Below are 18,563 nucleotides of genomic sequence, written 5' to 3' on the forward strand. Positions count from 1 at the left end.
GCTATTTTCTCAGCCGCACCCTTTGGTTCATCCGTAGTTGAGGTCCCAAGGCATGAGGGTTGGGGGTCCATATGGGGTGCAGCTGCAGAGGTGGAGGACGTTCTCTAGTGAACTCCCTGCCAAGGTCCTCCCCGGCCTCTAATCACCCATCAGTGGGCTGAAAGCTCTTTTGAGCTTGGCCTGGCAGGGGTCGGCGTGGGGTTAATTTGACACCCCGCTCACCTTTGTGCACTTGTTGGGATTGCTGCTGTTTTAAAGCTGCAGCCGCTGCTGCACGTGGGGTGCGGTGCACTGGCCCCTTGGGAGAGAAAAGCCACACCGCTGAGGGAATGCGTTATTTGGTAGAACGTGCATTGTTTGGTGTTGGAGTCCTGCCTGTTTTTATAAAACCTCCTCAAGCCCAAAGCCACAGGCTACCTGAGGGAGAACTGGCTGGTGCCAAATTTTTTAAGTGAAGCTTTTCTTCATGGCAAGATTAAAAGTTATCCTGCTTGAGCCTCTATCAGATACTGACTTGACTTGATCTTCTACATTTTTGAGTGGTTGGGATCACCCGGAACTGGGAGCACTGTGGAAACACTCTTTGGAGACTCCAGTAAAGAACGAATCACTGCCTTGCCCTCCAGCACCGCTGAAATGATGCCTGTTCATCCTGCAGCCCTTATCTAGTAAACATTGTTGATCAGCAAGAACACAGCCAGAGAAAGGACAGCCTGCCTGGCCTGTGGTGAAGAGAGAAAGTGTTTGAAGCCAGGCCCAGATTTCAATTTTAGCTTCTCCGCTTTACAGCTGCAGTGCTTTAGCCAAATGATGGGTCCTTGTGGTGTGTTGGTCTCTTCTATCTGTAATGTGACTTGAACAAATAGTCAAGCCCTCCCAGGGTTGTCTGGGGGACTCAGTGAAATCATGAGTGTTAAAAATGCCCAGTACTAGTAAAGGCTTTTTTGAATGAACTTTTGTTTTTTTTCCTTTATTTAAAGTAAAAGAGGAATGTGTTTGCTTTGGTAGTCAATCTCATTAATTGTTTTAAAATATTACCCAGATGTTGAAATGATAATACTTTGGATATAGATGTATATATATAGTGAAAATCAATTTTCCCTGTTTCTTTTGACTTTATATATAACAGGGCTACTGGAAAATGTAACATTATATGTGTGGTTCATGTTATATTTCAGTTAATCTGGACTAGGTCTAGGTTAACCCCTTCCTTCCTCCCTCCTTCCGTCCCTACCTCCCTCCTTCCCTGCTTCCTTCTTTCCTCCCTTCCTCTTTCTTTCTTTCTTTCTTCTTCTTTTTTTTTTTTTTTGAGACAAAGTCACTCTGTTGCCCAGGCTGGAGTGCAGTGTCGCGATCTCAGCTCACTGCAACCTCTGCCTCCCGGGTTCAAACGATTCTCCTGCCTCAGCCTCCCGAGTAGCTGGGATTACAGGTGCACACCACCATGCCCCCCTGATTTTTTCATATTTTTAGTAGAAATGGGGTTTCACTGTGTTGGCCAGGCTAGTCTCAAACTCCTAACTTCAAGTGATCCACCTGCTTCCTTTCTTTTTTCGAGATGGGATCTTGCCCTGTTGTCCAGGCTGGAGTTCAGTGGCACGACCATAGCTCAGTGTTGTCATGGCCCAACTGAATGAGGTGAATGAATCGTGGCCCAACTGAATGAGGTGAATGAATTAGTCAATCTGTTGGGGTTGTGCTGGGGCATGTCAGATTTGGTGTCTGTACTCAGGGACAGACACACAGCAGCAGTTGACAAGTACTAAGTGAATTGTCTGGTTAGAGGTCTGGGATTTTTTGGAGATGGGAGAGATTATTGGGGTTGAGTGATCCAGGAAAGTTTCCTATAGAAGGACTTTTCGTTGGGTGGAGGCTCAGGTAGGTGGGGCTGGGTGGGGATGGCCTCCAGGTGAGTGAGGAGGTTGGTATGAGCCAGCATGCAAGGGCAGGAATGTGCTGGGTGTTCAGGAAGGTGACCGGTCCATCCTGGGTGGGCAGCGGACCTGGGGATGAGGGAGTAGGGCTCCTCATTAATAATGATGTGACCTTTTGGACTCATTTTCCCCTGCAGCCATTTCACCCTGTGGACATGGCCTAGGCTGGCTTGAGGCCAGCATCCCTCAATGTGTGAGTGTGGGGTGGCCACTCGGCTTTTGGAGCAGGATGGTCCTCTGTGAGTGGGATGTTCCACACATGGCAGGAGGTTTTAACATCCTTGAGTGAGTCCACAAAATGCCAGTCATGTGGCAGTCAAAATTTCCCCCAGCATTTCCACCTGGGAGTGGTACTGCCCGTTTGAGAGTTGGTAGGGTAATAGGCAAATGAAGGGGGAGCTGTGTTTCTCCAAAGAGCTGTCTCCACTCTCGGACACACAAGAGTTATGGGAACTACGTGTGCCTTCACTCAAAAGACTCTTTGATATGAAGCTTCAGCTTCAGGGCCCTTGGAAAATCAATAGTTGATGTAATAGCTCTTCTGTGAATTGTGTCCATTATAACCAGAGACTCTCCAGTTGTGGGAAGAATCCAACAAAATGACACCATAGTGCATGACCCTTTTGGAAAGTTACTTCATGGAAAATTACTGAATGCATCAGGTGCAGATGCTGCAACTTTTATTTCTATTTTCCAAAATATTGCCTATTTTCAAGTCAAACCAACCAGAGCCCTTCTGATTCCCAAGTTAACTTCATGCAACAGCAACCTCCTACAAATATTTATTGAGCGTCTGCTTGGTTCCAGGCTTTTTCCCAGGCACTAGGGATACAGAAGTGAGGAGAACAGACCTAGTCTCTGCTCCATGGCAGGGACTCAGTCCCCCCGGTCTCATCAGGATATAGTGATGGCTGTGATGGCAGACTACAGGGAGAGTGTCTAACAAAGGGACCCTGCATTACGTTTTATGGAAGGCTGTTCAGAGAAGGTGGTGTTTTTAAGTTGAAATGAGAAGAATACATGGGAGTTAGCCAAATGGGAGGGGGAGGAATATTCCTTGCAGAGGAAACAACTCACCCAGAAGCCGAGGTGGGCAGCGGCATGGCTCATGGACATGCTCTATTGCCCTGAGCTAACAAGGTTTCCATTAGAGGTCTCCTTTGATCTGGAGTACCGAATACACAGAGCCCTTGCGCCCTGCCAGGTGAGGATGGTCACATCTTTGCCATTGGAGGCAGGTTCTGGATTTCTTCCATTCAGTGAAGCAATGGACTGGGGCGTTATCAGAGAGTCCAAAAGGTCTGTGATTTGCTTCTTTTAAAACAGGCTTAGCTCCAAAGAGGTTCCACAGGTTGGCTCTGACACCAGCCCACAGAGTTGGGGTGACTTTTGTTTTACTCATCTATGTGTTTTGGGGGGCAGCAGGCCACTGGGGCTCTAGCACGCTGTGGTTGTGTCCTCTACTCTCCCCATGACTGTCTCTCCCATTTCTTTTTCCTGCCTCTGTCTTTGCCCCCCTGCCATCTGGTGGGCAGATCTGCCTGGACTAGGACAGGGCATCATTTTTCTGGGTTGGGGATAATTAAAATGCTAAAAAGAAAAAAGGTGATGGGAATATATTCACTACCTATATCATCATCATCATCGTGTTTCCATTTATTGAACATCTGCTATGTGCCAAGATCTCTGTTGGGTATTTTATATTTATTTCTCACAACTATATGGTAAGAGAATTATCTCCACTTTCAGGTGGGAAATTGAAGCTCAGAAAGGCCAAATACAAAGTCCATAGGCGCACAGCTAGTTAGTGGCAGGGTCAGAATTTGGCCTTGGATCGTTCTCACTCTTCGACCTGTGCTCTTTCCACTAAGCCACACCAATTCACCACCGAAATTGAGTATGGCTCTGTGAATGACAAGCATGTGGATTCTTGTTCAGTCCTCCATTTCAACCTCAGTTTCTTCTGTGTAAACCGAGGAACCTTAGACCTCCACTGTCCACGATGGTAGGAGCCAGTCACGTGTGGCTATGGAGGAACCCTGTTCAGTCCAGATTGAGATGTGCTTTAAGTATGAAACATACATGAAATTTGAAGATGTCATATGAAGCAAGAATGCAAAACATCTCATTAACTGTTTTAAAATATTACCTAAATGTTGAAATGATAATGCTTTGGATATAGTCAGTTGCATGAAATACATTGTTGAAATCAATTTCCCATTTCATTTGACTTTCTATAATAGGGCTACTCGAACTCCTGGGCTCAGGCGATGCTTCTGTGTCAGCCTCCTGAGTCACTGCGATTACAGGTGTGAGTTCCCACACCCAGAGTATAATTTCTAAGAAACCTTTTAAATTCTCATGCTTAGGATTCTCTTCTTCCTTAATCATGTAGTGTGTTTGAGCTCTTAACCTTTTTCTGAATTACTTGCCCCATTTTATCCCTGACATTCTGCAGTGGGACTCCTACCCTTGACTCCTACTTGACCCTTGACTCCATTGGAGGAAAGAAACTGACCTGTTCTAACATCACCTGAACAAGGTATTTCACCTTTCTGAGTCTCAGAAGCACCATGTATAAAATGGGCTTGGACAACCCCCTCCTTATGACATTATTAAGATAACTGGGTGTGGGTTGGGCACAGTGGTTCAGGCCTGTAATCTCAGCACTTTAGGAGGTTGAGGCAGGTGGATCACCTGAAGTCAGGAGTTCGAGACTAGCCTGGCCAACATGATGAAACCCTGTCTCTACTAATAATACAAAAATTAGCTAGGCGTGGTAGTGTGCACCTGTAATCCCAACTACTCAGGAGGCTGAGGCGAGAGAATCGCTTGAACCCGGGAGTTGGAGGTTGCAGTGAGCCGAGATTGCGCTATTGCACTCTAGCCTGGGCAACAAGATCGAAACTCCACCTCAAAAAAAAAAAAACAACAACAACATAATAGGGTGTGCATAGAGCCTGAACTATGTGCCAAGACTCCTGTTGGGTTTTTCATGTTTAGTTTTCACAACTGTATGAACAGGGAATGATCTCCACTTTTCAGATGGACCTAGTAGGAAGTCCCCTGTTCCGCATTCTGTAGCCAACATGGGCCCCTCTCATGATGGTCAGCAATTGTGTGTGGCATAGTCTCTGCCATCAGTGATGTTCATCTCTTATTAGCAAAGTCCCTTAGTGGTGACATGCTGCAGAGTCACATCAGCCACCCCATTGATCTTAGCTGGCACCAGGTCAGATGGGGTGGGGGTGCCATTCTATCCTGTGCCCTAGGGGCAGGGATGGCGTTGGAGGAGGGTGGGGGTTGGAGGCCTGGATTTGCCTTGTACACCTGGTGCAGGGAAATCAGAAGCCTCTGGGCAAATGGGTGAAGTATTTGCCTAGAATTTGCTCTCCAGTGGCCATAGATACCCATGGGCCCGTCTGTTCGGGCCTCAAGTAGGCTTAAATCTAGAAACTGTGAGGTTGAAGAGCTGAAATGGTGATGGGGGTGCTGGTGGGAGCAGTTGCAGAGCAGAGAGAAAAGGCAGGAGGGAGGCCGCTGCCCTTATAGGGTGGTCTGTCTCAAAACAGAGCCCCCATGGGCGACAGAGCCCACCGGGAAGCCAACCATGGGCTCGAGGGCGTGTCCCTGACCTCCCTGGCCTGTCTCCTCTTCTGCTGTTGCTGAAATCCGATGCCTGCTGACACGCCCTTAGTAGCAGTGCTCGTGAAGCTCTGCCCGGCACAGGTATAATCCTCAAGAGGGTTATCCACTTGGCTAATCATCTGTGGTGGCTACTGTTTCTGTTTTGTGTAGTTATAAAAGTCACATCACCACATTTTTGGGCCCTTACCCCAGCACAGCTGCTGCCGGCACTCTTGTGGCATCCCTCCTGATCTGTCTCCATTTGAACATGTGGCTTTTGCACTTGTGTTTCTGGACTTCTCCCATTTGAGTCCTACTCTTTACTTTGCCTTTGCCGGCGAGTGTCTTATCCAGTGCCACCCTCCATGTTGTTGGGGGCCCTCCCTGGGCTGTGTGAGGCCCCTGGTGCCCTTGGCATTGCATTTCAGCTCTTGCCACTTCATTGTTACACTGTGGTGGCTCCCTCATTGGGTGTGAGCCCTTTGGGGGCAGGATGTGGTCTCAGCCACCTCTGGGAGCCTGGCTCAGAGCTAGCCCAGTGGTGCCCAAGGAGTGGCCACACCATGCCCCACTCAGTGTCTGGGCTGTCTCCACAGTGGGAGACAGGAGGCTGCTGTCCAATCAGAGCTGCCTGATTGAGCATCTTGCTCTATAGTGGCATCTCTATGTTGGGGTGAAATTTCCTCGTGATAGGTTCCTAGAAAAACAATGATGAGGTCAAACATTTTATGGCCCTTGGTCAACATTTATGCTTGACTGCCATTCTGTTTCTTTCAGGGTGTAGGTTTCTGGGTCCCCCCAGACTCCTGTCACTTGGCACTTAGGCAGAAAAATAAAAGAACTATTGAGCTAGTTCTATTGAAAGGCAAGAATGACAATGAAGAGATATGGTAACCAAAGGTTGGGCAGGGAAGGGAGAGGGCCAGCACAGGTCAGATCTGGGAGATGATTTAAATGCAGAAAAAATCCAAGTAGGAGGTGATGGCATAGGGTGACGATCACACACCTTAGAGCCCACAGCCTGGACCCAAATCTTGACTGCCTCTTTGTAGCAGGGTCTCTTCAAACCTCAGAAGCCCTGTTTGCATCCCATCATTTACCTTCTACTCCCTAGTGGGCGTGGACAGGTTGCGGTCTCTCCACTGTGTTGTGAGGCCTTATGGGCAGTGGCCCGGCTCTCATCCTCCTGTGTCTCCAGCACCTGGTGCTGCGCCTGGTGCAGCGTAGGCACTCAGCAAACAGTGGCATGAATGGATGAACACCGGAAGCCCTGGTGCATGGCCTGTGGGGCTGGAGGAGGGACCTGGCTCTTGGGCAGTGTTCTTGCTCCTTCAGAGTGTCTCCCATTCTGTCATGGATCCAGTGGGGCCTGGACACTGAAGAGCCCAGAATGGTCCTCTGGATCCTGGGTTTTTACATCTGCTCTCTCCTGACTTGGATGAGCCTTTTTGGGTAGGGAAAGGGCCTGCGGCCATGGTGGTGGTGGTGGTGGGAGGTGGGGGTGGGCACTGGGAGGACCCTGAGCAGCCCAGTCCGTTTTCTCTCCCCGCTGGCTCTCATTCCCATTAGACCATGTGCTAACAGGGCAGGATTTTTGTCTGGTTCAATCACTGAGGCTTCCCTAATGTCAGGCACATAGAGGGCACTCAAGAAATGTGTAAATGAATAAATACAGGAATGAATAAACATATAAATAAGTGAATGAGTGTTGGGAGTACTGGAAGTGGCTTTCTGTGGGGCGCCAAAGTAACTGGAACCTGGTGGTAACATAGATGCTTTTAAAAGATTGCTTCCAAAGATACTTTGGAGTCAAGAGAACCTGGATCGAGTCACAAATTGGTCACCCTGGCCTGTGGCCTGAGCAGGTTACGGCGCATCTCTAAACTCCCTTTCGTCCTCTGTAAAATAGGAATGGCAGATGGTACCCTGGATGTTAGGTTAGATATGCTTATTTATGTGCACCTGTCTCCATTTCATGGTTACTTCTGTCTCCCCTGCTGTCTTCCTTTGCAGGTATAGATGTACCTCTTTTTGCAAAGACGTGAATATACTCCTGTTATAGGTCCTCCTGGTTTATACTTGGGCCAACGTTCAGATCCAAGATTAACTTAGCCTGGTGGAAAACTTCTTTCTTCCCTATAAAAATTGTGTGTTTGGTGGGGCAGTTGCTGGCAAGTGAGGAGTCACATTCCTGCGACTGAGGTTACTATCTCTTTGTATGACTGACCCTCTCCTCTTTGGGGTGCCTGGACCAGTGGCTCTGTGGCCCCTTGAACAGTCTGTCTGGTTCCTTGTACCAGTTTTGGTCTCCAGGGGTGCAGGCAAGACAAGAGAGAAGCTTCTGGCTAAAGAGGATGCCCCTTCTGATGCAGCGGCAGGCTAGCCTGGAGAAGCCGAGCAGAACCCACCGCTCACCTTCTGGCAGATCTGAGTAATGACAAGGGAGAGAACAGGCTCTTCTTTGTGTTTTGTGTTTTGTGATTCATTGGGGTATAAAATCTGTTGGGGGGGGAGGGGAAGGGAAGGGAGAGGACTGCAGGCAGGAACCCAGCTCGAATTGGGTGCCATGGTGGCGGCCAGGTGGGGTGGGGTTGAGCGATGATGCCATGGGAACTGGGAGAGTCGAGAATTCTGTGACTTTACAGCGGGCCCGTCCCAGTGCCGGCAAGGCCCTGGAGCATCTGGAGCTCTCATGTGCTGCTGGGGGAAATGCAAAGTGGTACAGCTGCTCCGGAAAGTGTGGCTAGCAGTTTCTTATCAAGCGAGACATACTCCAACGTACAGCCTCAGATTTCCTCTATGGTATTTGCCAAGGGAAATGGAAGCATATCCACACACAAAACTATATACATGGGCGAGCATACATATGCATGCTGTGTGTGTGTGTGTGTGTGTGTGTGTGCCTGCCATATTCATAATATCCAAAAACTGGGCACAGTCCAAACGTCCCTGTACTGGCGAAGGGATCCACAGATTGTGGCACATCCATGCAGTGGAATACTGCTTAGGAGGAAGAAGGGAAGAACTGCTAATGCACACAGCACAGATGAATCTCAAAACCATTCCACCGAGTGAAAGAAGCTAGATTCTAGATGCTCTACAGATTGCATGATTCCATGTATATGACAGCTTGCAGAAGGCAAAATTATCAGGACAAAAAATGGATGTATGGTTGTTAGGGGCTGGGAGTCGGGGAAGAGGATTGAGTACAATAGGGCACAAAGGAATTTTGGGGGTAATGGAATATTCTATTTCTTCCATATGGTGGTGGTTACATGGCTTTATTTGTTTGCCAGAACTCACAGAACTGTACACGGGAAAGGCTGAAATATACTGTATGTAAATTAGACCTCAATAAATCTGACTTTAAAGAGAGACCACTAGCGAGCTGGGAATCTTCTTATCATAGTTTTTTAATGACACTGGGGTGTCTGTTTAAGCAGGACTGCACAAAGTGGCCGTTTTGATTCTGTAAGCACCTTCTAAGTGATTTTTGAAATCCCTTCCTCCTAAAAACCACAGGAACTCCACCGAGCCTCAGGCATTGACTTACTTTGTAAATGAGACTTTACAGACTTCTTTCAAGCCTAGTAAAGTGATATCTGCAGGGAAAGTCACAGATAGGAATCTGATGGCCACCCTTTCGCTCCCACCCCTGGCAAACACAGAGCCCAGAGCCCTTCCTGGGAACAGACTAGTTGGCATTTGCTTTCTCCACCTCCAACAGAAGGTGTTCCCTTATCCCTTCTGATGGGAAGATGAGATTCAAGTGCACAGCCCTGGAGTCAGACAGACCTAGGGGTGACTTTGGATCAGTCTCAATTAGTTTTGGCTATGAATTACAGAAAACCTAAAACAACATTGTTGTAAACCAAAACGCATTCCTGTTCAAGCTGGTGTGGCAGCTGTGCATCAGATTATCTGCAGGTTCTCAGGTTCCTCTTCGCTCATTGCACTGCCATCCCACCATGTAGCTCTTGACTTCATGACCCAAGATGGCTGCTAGAGCTCCAGCCATTACATTAATGTTTTGGGCGGCATGACAGAAGGAAGGATAATGAAGAAGAATCAAGGGGCAGATGGTAGCTCTCTGTTAATGGACATTTCAAGAAACTACCTGATAGCATTTCTGCTGACATCTTATTGGTCAGCACTTAGTCACTGGGTTGCGATTAACTGCGCAGGAAACTGGGAAATAAAGCCCGTGGTGCTCGCCTAAGAACAAGAGGTTCTGATTCTATGGAGGAAGGAGAGAATGGTTATTTGGGGTGGGGAAGGCAACCAACAGTCTGTACTGCAACTTCCAGTTTTGCTGTGTTTTTACAGCAGGCTTTTGATCAGTCTTTATAATTATGTCATAAGGGCTCTGCCCTGGTGAATGGATTAGTGTCATTATTGAGGGAGTGGGTTAGTTATCACAGGAGGTGGTCTCTGATTAAAATGGTACGTTCAGCCCCCTTCCTCTCTGTCTTGTGTAGTCTCTTGCCCTTTTGCCTTCCACTCTGGGATGACACAGCGCGATGGCCCTCACCAGATTCTAGTGTCGTGTTCTTGGACTTCCCAGCCTCTAGAAATGTGAGCCAAAATTCTGTCCAGCATAAATTACCCAGTCTGTGGCATTCTGTTATAACAGCATAAAACAGACTAAGACAACGCACTTTCCCCCTGGAACCTCCAGAGGGAATAGCACCTTGATTTTTGCCCAGTGAGACTCTTTTGGACTCTGACCTCCAGAGCTATAAGATAAGTTTGAGTTGTTTTCAGCCACCACATTTGTGGTAATTTGTTACAACAAGGGAAACCAAGGAAGCTACTTGTGGTCAGGGGGAGCCTCTCTGAGGAGATGAACAATGAAGAATAGGTGTCACCATGCAAGGATTTGAGTGCACAGTACTTTGGACAGAGAAGACAGCAAGTGCAAAGGTCCTGAGGTAGGACTGAACTTGACTTGTTTGTGGGTCACTCATCTGTCATTGGCCAGCCATCACTTTAAGTGGCCTGGTCCTTTGGTCAACATGAGAACACTGACCTTTGTCCCAGCGTGCCTCTCCCACCCCTTTGTTTTTGTGTATGTTTTCCCTTTTGCTCTAAGTGCTCTTTTAGCCCAGAAAACTGTGCATTCAAAGAGGGCTAGTCCAGTGTCCCTTCTTCTGAGTCCTCTTCTGACACCACCCCTGGGCAGACTGACAGAGTTTCTTCTTGCCGTTCTCAGCTCTTACCATACGTGTCCCCTGTGCAGCAGCCACTCGTTCATACAGTACATCTACTGCCTCTACTGGGCTATCCCCCTAGGGTGAGCCTGCGTCTTACCTCTCTGTTCTTACCACCTGACACAATGCCTGGTATGCAGGAGGCACAATGGTTGTTGAGTGAATGATAGCTCTGACGTCACAACCAGTGGCTCTGAAGTCTCCTGCTTACCCTTTCCAGTGGCTACTCTCTTCGATTAGATGGAACTAACCAGCTTGTGAGCATTGCAGTCTGAACACGTTTTTCCCAGGAGTAGTGGCCTCCACCTTGTAATCGTGACTAAAATTGCATCGATCTTATTGTAGGGCCATATGAGGCGGGAGCCCAGTAGGAAACTCAAAAGGGGTGAGTCCAGAGGGTTTGATGCAGAGGCTGTTTACAGAGGTGGGGCAGGAAAAGGACACCAGCAAGGGCTGGTGTAGCACCCAGTGACTCCCAGCAGCAGGGAGCCTGTTACCATTGCCAGGCCTGATGGGCAAGAAGAGGGGGCTGAATTAGAGGAGCCCGACAAAGCCATCACCTGGTGAGGGGCACTCTGGCTGGAGCTGGGGGCCCAGGTGGAAGAATGCAGCCCTGGCCAAAACCACAGCTAGGGAGCTGGGGCAAGAGTAGGAGGCAGCAGAGGAATAAGTAATGTGACCCCTTCACCCCACATTGTCCTGCCAGCACCTCCCATTGGCCAAACCCCGTGAGTGGCCAGAAGACCAGGGTGCCCAGTGACACAACCTGTAGAGGACCTTCCTCCCAGGACACAGGGCAGGGAGAGAAAGGAAGAGGAAGTAGGAGAAGGGGTGTGCAAAGGCGACTAGCACAGGGATTTATCCTAATCCTCAGCATCACACTTGAAAATAAGTGCCCTTTTTTACAAGGTGGACACCCAAGATCATGTGACTAGGAAGGGACAGATGAGGGAGGGGGAGCCGGAATGTGGACGCAGGTCTGTCTCCAGGGCCTTTCTGTTGGACAGGCTTCTTCCCCGGGGATGCCTCTGGGCTCAGACCGAGTGCAAGGCCTGCCCCGTGCATGCCAGACAAGCACACGTTCTGCCCCCAGCCCTTCTCCTTCCAGAGGTGCCCTGGGAGTTTGTGTCCTGGAACCCAGCTTTCTTCTACTTCATTGCAGCGATCTTAACTGTAATTCTGCTGTTGTGCTTTGTTGGTTAAATTTTATCTTCCCCGTGGAAGCAGGGGTCATGCCTGTTCCTTATCTTTGTAGTCTATCCAGTTCCTGGCACATAGTAGGTGCTTAGCGAATACTTTTAGAAATATAAGTGAATCCAGCCCACTCCCCCACCCGTTCTTTGGCAGGCAGGCTGACTGCACGCACTCTTCTGGCTGTTTAGGGTGAGGTAGGTAGGAAGAGGTTTGCCTGGGGAGGGGGGAAGCCCTCCAGCCAGACTTCTGGCCTCCTCCTCCTCCTCCTCTGGCGCCACCCTCCAGCCAGGCAGTGGGGCTGGCACCTTCCCTGCTGGCGTTGGGTAGGTTTTAGCTAGAATGCTGAGTGAGAGACTGAGGAGGGAGTGGGAGGGAGTTTTGCCTTGTTTTCTACTTCATGTGGCCTCATTCCATACCATGTAGAACAACACTGGGCATGGTTTCTGGAGACTGCAGGTTTGTGTGATGGTCCCGAGACCCCTGGGAAAGGAAGGAGCCTGGACCCCATTCTCAGCCTCACAGGACAGCTCAGCCAGGGGATGTGTTGTTGCCTCAGACTGCTTTTTCCATTTCACAAACCAGAGAGGGCTGCGGGGTGGGGGTGGGTGGGAGACAGCGAGTGGAGTACACCCATGTGTCTCTGTCCTTATCCTCTAGTGCTGGGGTCTGCGCAGCTCGTCCCTGCCTGCCAGGAGCAGGTGCACAGAGCCCATTCCCCTGGCCTTGGGTCCAGAGAGAATGACAGTGAAGATCACAGGCTGACAGACTGCCCAGGGAGGCCTCAAGATATGTATAGTTATTTGATTTGATTTAAAAACAAGTCAGAGAAAACTTGAAAATAGAGGGAAAATAGGGAGGGAGGAAGGAGGAAAGGAAAGAAGGAAGGAAGGAAGGAAGGAGGGAGGGAAGGAAGGAGGATAGGAAGGAAGGAGGGAAGGAAGGAAGGAGGGTAGGAAGGAGGGAAGGAAGGAAGGAGGGTAGAAAGGAGGGTAGGAAGGAGGGTAGGAAGGAAGGAGGGTGAGAAGGAAGGAGGCTGTGAAGGAAGGCGGGTGGGAAGGAAGAAGGGTGGGAAGGAAGGAGGGAGGGAAGGAGGGTGGGAGAGAAGGAGGGAAGAAAGGAAGGAGGCAGGGAAGGAAGGAAGGAGGGAGGGAAGGAAGGAAAGAGGGAGGGAAGGAAGGAAAGAGGGTGGGAAGGAAGGAGGGAGGGAAGGAAGGAGGGAGGGAAGGAAGGAGGGAGGGAAGGAAGGAGGGAGGGAAGGAAGGAAGGAGGGAAGGGAGGGGAGGGGAGGGATTTTCCATCCCATTTACCCTGACATAGTTATTGTCATTTTAATTGTTTTATTTGTAACCATCTCCCAAATACATTCCTAGTGGTTCTCATGGCCATGGACGGCTATGTGCAAAATTGCATTCTGCTCTATGTCACCCACTTCTTTCTCCTGCTCCTTGGTTGTTCATGGCTGGTTGGATGTGCTGGGGTGGAATTAGCCATGTTCCTGGAGGAGCAGACCCACACTGGGCACCCGTGCTCTCGCAGGCCTGTGCTTTTGGAGCGTCGTCTCGCCCTCCCTGAGCTGGTTCATGTTACTTTAATCAGGCTATGCTGATTTCTCTGCAGCTCCCAGCAAATCCTAGCTCATGGCAAAGCTGGTGTTTTTAGTGGGGTCACAAGCATAATGGCCCCCACCCTCCCCTACCACCAGCCTGGGAGTCTGCAGAGCAGTTGAAGTCAGAGGGTACCCTCTGTCCCCGTGAGTGTGCAGGGGAGAGCTGTGCTCAGGCTTTTGACCTGAAGTTATTTAAAGTCGAGGACATTGTCTTAGAGGAAGGACAAAAATCAGTAAGGGAGAGAGTAAGGCTTTTACTTACACCTCCTGGAGGGCCAAGGAGCCTGTGATCCAAGATGCAGGGGGTGGAGGTGGGGGTGGGGGACCCTTGGGGGGCAGATCTCTCATTACTGGTGTTTGTTTGTGTTGTTATTTTAAACCATTCTAGGGGAGCTTATGAAATCTCTGGAGACTTTTAAAAATAGCATAGTTTCTGGTTTTAAAAGTAGTACATGTCCACTGTATAAAATATGGAAAAATACAAAATGTTCCAAATGATACCACCCGGAAATGCCTACCATTTACCTTTTGACGCATTTTCTTTTTGGGCTTTGTCCCTGTAAATGTGTCGAGTTTTAACATAAATAGTGTAGAGGGTGTTAAGGACATGTGGTTGTGTGGAGCACGCCGCTGAATTCTCTCCATGCCTCAGTCCCCCTATCTGTGAAATAGGCTGAAAAGTCAGACCTTCCTCACAGGCTTGCGGCGAGGCCAAATGAGGACATGGGAACATGTCGACCCTTAGCACAGTGCCAGGAACACAGTCAGTGCTCAATAGATGCTTGTCATTGCCATTTGCAATTTCAGTCCACCATATATATAATTTTGGATCCTATTTTTTTTACTTTGTGTTCTGACCTCAGAGTTTTCCCATGTTTTAAATGTCGGGTAACCAGCATTTTCGGGGCTGCACACGCATTCTTTCTGCGGCTGACTTAACTGCTGTTGGCCATCCAGGGCATCTCCAGCTTTGCATGCTTTTTGGTACCTCCTGCTGTGATGAACCTCCTTGCACGTTCATTCTTGTCCCCATTTCTGGTGATCTTAGAGGACAGATACCTAGATGTGGAAATATTGGGTCACAGGCTATGGGAATTTATCTATGGGGCTCTGGATAATGCACGCTCAGCTTGCTTTTAAGGAGGAGGATAGGGCTCCCCATTCCCCAGCGAGGCTTGCTGGGGCCAGTCTGACCCCGCCTCTCCCGGAGCATTCACCTGAGCTTGGTGTTTATTTGCAGAAGTGATAATCCCCAGCTGCACCTGCAACCTGGAGCTCTGGGGATGAGAAACAGCTCCTGTGGCCAGTGATATTTCCAGGGGGATGTGAGTGTCTGGGGTTTTTTTTTGGCACAGGCAGCATGCAGCCCCAGGTATTAGCCAGCCCCGAGACTCAGGAGCTGCAGGGATGCGGCTCCACGTGGGTGGGATAAATCTGTTTACAGGCCATCGCCATGGCTAGGCTGCCTGGCTCCCATTTCACAGGCGCCTGCAACAGGTGGTTTCCTGGATGGCGAGCCAAGCCCCAGGCAGACAGGAAGCCTCACACCCAGGCTCAGCTCCGTGGGTGAATGTTGTCATCAGTAACAAGGGACCTGTCACAGCCGTGGTTCCACTCTGGCCAGCTAAAGCTTTTTCCAGGGTGGTTTCTTTTTAAATTGTTCTTGCTCTTTGAGGGAGGAAGAAATTAAGAATTCGACAGAAGACCATGGTCAGGTCGGAGCCCAGCAGGTGCCTAGGAGGATATTAATAACGACAACAGCATCGGCATCTGCGCTCCTGGCAAGCACATGTTTGCATCATCTCTGCTACAAGTATGGGAGCTCCATGCCCTTGGTATTCTCAGTTACTCTGTGTTGGTATCCCTAGGCTGCCACCCTTCATAGAACCAGCATTCATTGAGCACCTACTGCATACCACAGCACTAGGGTGGGGATGGGAATACTGAGAAACTGTTCTGACGCTCAGGAGCTGAAAGCACCATAAGGAGGCCTGTGGGGTTCCTAGGGCTGCTGTGACAAACTAACATGAAGTGAGCACTCTCAAGCGATGCGTGTGCACCGTCTTACAGTTCTGGAGGCCAGAAACCTGATGCAGTCTCACTGGGCTAAATTCAAGGCACTGGTAATGCTGCGTTCCTTCTGGAGGCTCCAGGACAGAATCTGTTGACTTGCCTGTTTTAGTTTCCAGAGGCCCCTCGTATTTGTTGGCTTGTGGCCTGTTCCTGCCTCTTCAAAGTCAGCAGTGTCTCATCTCTCTCTGACTCTTTTTCCATCAACTGCCTCTTCTCTTCTGTCTTCAGGATCACATCTCCCTCTGTCTTCTACTTATAAAGACCCTTGTGATAACATTTAAGGCCCTCCCCAAGAATCCAGGAAAACTTCTCCATCTCAAGATCCTTAACACATCCGCAACACATTGCACCTGAATGGCTTTGCACCCTGTGAAGGGCTCTGCAGGAGTCAACGAGAAACAGCCTTGGACTGGAGGCAATTTGTCTTTCATGTGAGGATTAAGGAGCTTTTCTTTTTTGAAGGTTATATTATTTTGAAAGTAGAATCCCCGAAAGACCTCCCCCAAAGAATGGAAACTTTGCCTTGAAATGTTATAGGCTTCAGCTATTGTGTTTGATTCTTGCATGCCTTTAAACCCGTCTTTTTTTTTTTTTTTTTTTTTTTTTTTTTTTTTTTTTTTTTGAGACGGAGTCTGGCTCTGTCGCCCGGGCTAGAGTGCAGTGGCCGGATCTCAGCTCACTGCAAGCTCCGCCCCCCGGGTTTACGCCATTCTCCTGCCTCAGCCTCCCGAGTAGCTAGGACTACAGGCGCCCGCTGCCTCACCCGGCTAGTTTTTTGTATTTTTTAGTAGAGACGGGGTTTCACCGTGTTCGTCAGGATGGTCTCGATCTCCTGACCTCGTGATCCACCCGTCTCGGCCTCCCAAAGTGCTGGGGATTACAGGCTTGAGCCACCGCGCCCGGCTAAACCCGTCTTAGGTGGTGATTGCATGCAAGGAGGCTAACCCCCTGGTTGGGGAGGTGACAAGCTGGCCCCAGAGCAAGAAGACCGTGGAATACTTGGTACAGTAGGCCAAGGCAGCCAGCAGGGATTTTGGCATGACGGGGTCATAATATGAATGGCCCGCTCTTATGAGGATGGGAATTGGACATAAAAGGGAACAGAGAGGACAGCAGCCCGGAGGACTAGGCTGGTGGAGAAAGTGGGCAGCTCAGGAATGGGGCTGGGGGACTGGGGAGGGAGGAGCCTGATGGCTTCTTTTCCCTGGTTTGAAGGCTTCAGTACCCCACCCTGCACCTCTCCCCCGGTCTTTGTTTTGAACCCTTTTCTCCTTTTAGCATTTTTAAAAATTGAGGTATAGTATACGTATGATAAGGATGTAGAACAACAGTTTTTTGTTTTTTGAGACAGAGTCTTGCTCTGTCACCCAGGTTGCAACCTCTGCCTCCCAGGTTCAAGCGAATCTCATGCCTCAGCCTCCCACGTAGCTGGGACTGCAGGCATGCAGCACCACACCTGGCTAAGTTTTTGTGTTTTTTTAGCAGAGACGGAGTTTCGCCATGTTGCCCAGGCTGGTCTTGAATTCCTGAACTCAGGCAATCTCTCTGCGTCGGCCTCTCAAGTGCTGGAATTACAGGCGTGAGCCACCGTGCCCAGTCTGACCAATGGGATTTCTATGAAGTGTAGCAGTAAAGTGTAGAGTGCCCTAACCTTAGGTGTATGTGATGTGTGTACACACCCATGGCACCGCCACTCAGGTGCAGGCAGAGGCCACGTCTGGAACCCAGGCAGCTCTCTGTGTGCCCCTTCCAGCCATACCTACCTCCAGCGGTAACCCCTAGCATGATTCCCAGCACCATACTAAATGTTGCTCGTTTGGGAACTTTGCGTAAATGGATCCTGCAGTGTGGATTCTTTTGTGTCTTGGCTTCTTTTGCCTGATAGTTTGCGAGATCCACAGATCCATACAGGTTGTGAGTTCATTCTTTTTCATTGCCATGTAGTTTTCCTTTGTGCGACTGTACCATGTCTGTTCTCCTGTTGATGGACAAGTGGATCGATCCCAGTTTTTGGCTGTTATGAATAGTGCTGTTGAGAACACTCTTGGGCGTGTCTTTTGGTGGACACAAGCACTTGTTTCTTCTGGCTTCTACACAGGGTGGAATTGTTGAATCAAAGGGTCAGCATGTTTTAGTTTTTGTGGATGCTGCCAAACAGTTTTGAAAGTGGCACCAATTTACAGCCTGCCAGCCGGCAATGCATTGATGTGAACTCAAACTTCTTGTTTTGTGAGATGCTTAAGCATAGGATCTGCCAATCTCTTCAGCCTTGTCCTTCGTCACCTAGCAGAACCCTGTGCTCCAGCTGCTGTAGTTTCTGTTGTTCAGATGTGCCTGATCTGTCTTACCTCTCGGCCTTTGCATCTGCTGTTCCCTCGCCTAGCGCACCATTCTTTCCCCAGCCCTGCCTTCTCACTGGCTCACGCCTCTTTAAGACTTCTCTTAGGCTTATCTCTTTCAAAAGCCTAACTCTGATCCCAAAACCTCATTAGGTGCCCTCCTAGGGCACCTCAGTCCGCTGGATCAGCCACATCATAGCTGTTGGGACTCTGGTTTGCAGGTGTTCATGTAAGTCCTCTAAGAGCAGGACTTTGTGATAAGGCCCCTGGCTTAGGATACAGGGCTTCTGTGCGGGATACCACTGTGGCAGTATAGAAATCGTATGGGGTTTAGAAGTAGAGGGCCCAGGTCCTCTTCCAGGCCCCACTATACTGTGGTTGTGAGATCTCAGACAGGTTACTTGACCGTCCTGATTCTGTTTTCTCTGCTGCAAAATGGGCATAAAACCTGTCTAAGTCACAGACTAATGAACCACGAACTAATGAACAGGAAACGCTTTGTACTCTGGTAGGTGATGCCTTGGTGTGCACTGAGAATCCTGATAGCCAGTAATTACGGTGGTTTGGTTGAGAGCCTAGG

General features: G+C 49.3%; 1 protein-coding gene across 7 annotated transcripts in view; it reads left to right on the plus strand.

The window, feature by feature from the left end:
* The window catches only part of LOC105467476 (calmin), a 133,196-nt gene that overhangs the window by 16,220 nt on the left and 98,413 nt on the right, over nucleotides 1–18,563 (plus strand). Inside the window, exon 2 of one of the 7 annotated variants that reach the window (XM_024788414.2) lies at nucleotides 4,393–4,476. The exons of the other annotated variants lie outside the window; for them this stretch is intronic. The gene's annotated coding sequence lies outside the window, so the exon portion shown is untranslated. The remainder of the gene's footprint in view (nucleotides 1–4,392; nucleotides 4,477–18,563) is intronic. 7 annotated transcript variants of the gene reach the window in all.

This window comes from Macaca nemestrina, chromosome 7, assembly GCF_043159975.1.
Source record: "Macaca nemestrina isolate mMacNem1 chromosome 7, mMacNem.hap1, whole genome shotgun sequence".
Taxonomy (NCBI): Eukaryota; Metazoa; Chordata; class Mammalia; order Primates; family Cercopithecidae; genus Macaca; species Macaca nemestrina.